Here is a 4,611-nt window from a genome sequence, read left to right on the forward strand (position 1 = left end):
TCTGTTCCGATCTTCATGCCGATGAAACTTGCTAGCTATAGGTGCATTTGCATATTTATAATCGTGATTATTTCGAATTGTCCAACGTTATCCATGGACAGCCCGAGTATGTGTAGATTGGGTTCGTTTTCCCATATGCTCTGCTCCGGATCCGATGTAGAATTTCGTCAGTGCCTCCCTATTGTTCTCTGAGTACACATCCTCTCTGCTTATTGCCGAGACATGTATCAGGAGAACAGCGGGGAGGTGCTGCTGAAATTTTACGTCGGATCCGGAGCAGAGCATGGGAGAATGAACCCAATCTACACATACTCGGATGGGATTAGGACCTATCTTTACCTATTAGCGTGTAGGTTGCATGGATGTAATAAAACTGACAAACTCCATTAACTGATGGATATGCATGGTTTGCTTAATTATGTATATATTTCATGTGTGTCCAGTAGGAAGTCAATATGAGTGATCGTGCATCGATGTACACCGGTTACACTAGTCAGAAAGTTTGGACCGAGGAATGGTTAACAAAAGCCAAGGGGTTTGTTAGAGCCGCATTTGCAAATGGCAAGGAATTAAGCTGGTGCCCCTGTGCCCGTTGTGACAACTATAAAAAGAGGGACAAGCTTGAAATAAGTAAAGACCTGCAGAAGTTTGGTTTTATGCCTGGTTACACGGTCTGGACATTACATGGTGAGTCTGCCCAACGTGCCAGAGCCGAGGTGGTTCGTCGTCGTACCGACGAGCATGGTACCGGGACCGCAGACATGGTGCAAGACTTTGACGATGCTCAGGACTCTGACGAGGAGATGGAGGAATCTGCAGAGGCCTTCACTGAAATGTTGGAGTCCTCAAAACGTCCTCTCCACGAGCACACGGAGCTTTGTCAGCTTGTGACGCCCCCGATTTAATCGTACACTAATCATACACGCAAACGTGTGCGATCAAGATCAGGGACTCACGGGAAGATATCACAACACAACTCTACAAATAAAATAAGTCATACAAGCATCATATTACAAGCCAGGGGCCTCGAGGGCTCGAATACAAGAACTCGATCATAGACGAGTCAGCGGAAGCAACAATATCTGAGTACAGACATAAGTTAGACAAGTTTGCCTTAAGAAGGCTAGCACAAACTGGGATACAGATCGAAAGAGGCGCAGGCCTCCTGCCTGGGATCCTCCTAACTACTCCTGGTCGTCGTCAGCGGGCATCACGTAGTAGTAGGCACCTCCGGTGTAGTAGGAGTCATCGTCGAAGGTGGCGTCTGGCTCCTGGGATCCAACATCTGGTTGCGACAACCAGGTAGAAGGGATAGGGGGAAAAGAGAGAGAAAGCAACCGTGAGTACTCATCCAAAGTACTCGCAAGCAAGGAGCTACACTACATATGTATGCATTGGTATCAAATGGAATAAGGCTATCATATGTGGACTGAACTGCAGAAAGCCGGAATAAGGGGGGATAGCTAGTCCTTTCGAAGACTACGCTTCTGGCAGCCTCCGTCTTGCAGCATGTAGGAGAGATTAGACTGAAGTCCTCCAAGTAGCATCGCATAGCATAATCCTAACCGATGATCCTCCCCTCGTCGCCCTGTGAGAGAGCGATCACCGGTTGTATCTGGCACTTGGAAGTGTGTGTTTTATTACGTATCCGGTTCTAGTTGTCATAAGGTCAAGGTACAACTCCAAGTCGTCCTGTTACCGAAGATCACGGCTATTCGAATAGATTAACTTCCCTGCAGGGGTGCACCACATACCCCAACACGCTCGATCCCATTTGGCCGGACACACTTTCCTGGGTCATGCCCGGCCTCGGAAGATCAACACGTCGCAGCCCCACCTAGGCACAACAGAGAGGTCAGCACGCCGGTCTAAACCTAAGCGCACAGGGGTCTGGGCCCATCGCCCTTAGCACACCTGCACGTTGCGTGGGCGGCCGGAAGCAGACCTAGCCTAGTGGCGTTCCAGTCCAATCCGGCGCGCGCCGCTCCGTTGCTGACGTCACGAAGGCTTCGGCTGATACCACGACGCTGGGATACCCATAACTACTCCCACGTAGATGGTTAGTGCGTATAGGCCAGTAGCCAGACTCAGATCAAATACCAAGATCTCGTTAAACGTGTTAAGTATCCGCGAACGCCGACTAGGGCCAGGCCCACCTCTCTCCTAGGTGGTCTCAACCTGCCCTGTCGCTCCGCCTCAAAGTAACAGTCGGGGGCCGTCGGGAACCCAGGCCCACCTCTACCAGGATGGAGCCACCTGCCCCTTCAGCCCCCATCTCCGAACAGTATCACAGGTAAGGTAACTGTGTAAAGTATCTTGTATATGCCCGTGGTCACCTCCCGAAGTGATCACGGCCCAGTAGTATAGCATGGCAGACGGACAAGAGTGTAGGGCCACTGATGGAACACTAGCATCCTATACTAAGCAGTAGGATAGCAGGTAATGGTAACAACAGTAGTAGCAAGGATAGGCTATGCATCAGGATAGGAATAACGGAAAGCAGTAACATGCTACACTACTCTAATGCAAGCAGTATAGAGAAAAGAGTAGGCGATATCTGGTGATCAAAGGGGGGGGCTTGCCTGGTTGCTCTGGCAAGAGAGAGTGGTCGTCAACACCGTAGTCGTACACACGGACATCGGCAGCGGTCTCGGAGTCTACCGGAAAGGAGTAACGGAGGGGGAACACAATAAATAACAGAGCAATCAAATGCAACACAAAGCAAGACGCGGCAATACGTTGTGCTAGGGGTGACCTAACGTGGTACGAGGTGGTACCGGTGAAGGGGGAGAACATCCGGGAAAATATCCCCGGTGTTTCTCGTTTTCGGACAGACGAACCGGAGGGGGAAAGTTGCGTGTTCGCTATGCTAGGGATGCGTGGCGGATGAACGGGCTGCGTATCCGAATTCGTCTCGTCGTTCTGAGCAACTTTCATGTACAAAGTTTTTTCATCCGATATACGGTTTATTTCATATTAATTTTCTAATGTTTTAATTCATTTTTGGAATTAACAGATTTAGTTTAAATAAAAACAGATTTACTGCATCAGCATGACATCATCATGATGTCAGCAGTCAATAGTGTGTTTGACTGGGTCAACTGATGTGTGGGTCCTGGTTGTCATAGACTACTAACTAATTATTTGTTAACATTTAATTAGCAGGTTTAATTAGAGTTAATTAGTTATCTAAACAGTGTTAATTAAGTTAATTAATTAATTGCATAAATAATTAAGTATTATTTAATTTAACTAATCCTTTTTATTAAATTAATTATATATTTCCTTTTTTTAATTCGTTCTGGGGCGGGTCCACGTGTCATTGCCCCCAGGGGCCTATCGGGCGTGGCCCGAAAGAGCAAGCGGGCAGCGGGCGAAGCGATGCCCGACCAGGCGAGGGCCGAGCGGCCGCCGACGGGCGCCGGCGTCGGGCGACGACTGGGGCCGCGGCGAGGCTGGCCGAGAATGGCACCGGCGAGGCCGGACGAGCGCCGGACTGCCGTAGAGGACGGCGGGTCGCGCGAGGGGGCGGTGGAGGCGGCTGCAGGGCAGGGCGGCAGGGGAGCCGCGGGACCGTGCGGCGGCGAGCAACGGGAGCGAAGCGGCGTCGCAGGGCAGCGGGGCGCCGGCGGGGAGTCGAGGCGGGCGCGGCAGTAGCAGCCAAGGCGAGGCGGAGCGAGCGGCAGTAGGCGATGCAGAGGAGGAGGGAGGCTCACGGGGTAGTTGTAGGGTATGAGGCAGCGGGTGGTGGGGCGGTTGACGGGGACGACCGGGACGGAGAGGAGAAGCAGGCCAGCGGGGAAGAGGCGCCGGCGAGGTCGAGATCCGGCGGAGAGGTTCGGTGCGGCGACCCTGGAGGAGCGGGCGGGCGGAGGCGGCGGTCCTCAGGCACGGTGCGGCGCGGTCCGGTGATGGTGAACGGCGGCGCCGCCAACGGGGACGGCCCGGTCCGATCTGGATCGGGTGAGAGGGAGAGACGAGGGAGGCGTTCAGCAGGGTCCGGCGGGGTCGAACGGCGTCGGCGCCACCGGGGTAGAGACGAGGGGCGTCGGGCAGAGGTGAGGGGGATCTCTCGATCCAAAACGAGAGAACGAGAGGGAGAGGTGGATCGGGGGGAGTGGGGTGTAGCGGGCTAGGGTTTGCGGGTGGTGGGGGGGTTATGCGAGGAGAGATGGGCCGGTCGGGGTGGGCTGGCTGACTGGGCCGGCCAGTTGGCTAGCTACGCCAGTTGGCTCAGTTGGCCAGGGGGGGGGGGGTTCTCTTTTTCATTTTATTTTCTATTTAAAACTTTGCTATTGTTTTCAATTAAACTGTAAACAGTTTTGTTAGATATGAGACTTGCCTCATAAAACAAGCACATTATGTCTACGAGTCACAAAATGTTCGAGGCCAAAATGAGTTGTCTAATCATTTCTAGAAATTGGAAAGGCCAATTTTAAATGTTGGCAGACCACTAAATAAATTTCCAGGGGCACTTTTGAATCACAAAAGAGGTTGGTTCCAACATGATAATTAACCAGAGATTATTTGCCACACTTTGAACATTTTAGTTTTAATATTTGAAAACTTTTACTATTTGCCTGATTTTGAATTTGAATTTGAATCGGTTTG

At 51.7% G+C, this 4,611-nt stretch overlaps 1 long non-coding RNA gene across 1 annotated transcript; it reads right to left on the minus strand.

Moving 5' to 3' along the window:
- Positions 1–988: 988 nt before the first annotated feature.
- On the minus strand, positions 989–4,117 carry LOC147961261 (uncharacterized). Its single transcript, XR_015611356.1, has 3 exons — positions 3,717–4,117; positions 2,583–2,657; positions 989–1,285 (listed from the first exon to the last, which is right to left on the minus strand). It is a non-coding gene; the product is annotated as an uncharacterized LOC147961261 (long non-coding RNA).
- Between the last annotated feature and the right edge of the window lie 494 nt (positions 4,118–4,611).

This window comes from Triticum urartu, chromosome 7A, assembly GCF_056163025.1.
Source record: "Triticum urartu cultivar PI428250 chromosome 7A, HENAU_Tu73, whole genome shotgun sequence".
In the NCBI taxonomy this organism is placed as follows: domain Eukaryota; kingdom Viridiplantae; phylum Streptophyta; class Magnoliopsida; order Poales; family Poaceae; genus Triticum; species Triticum urartu.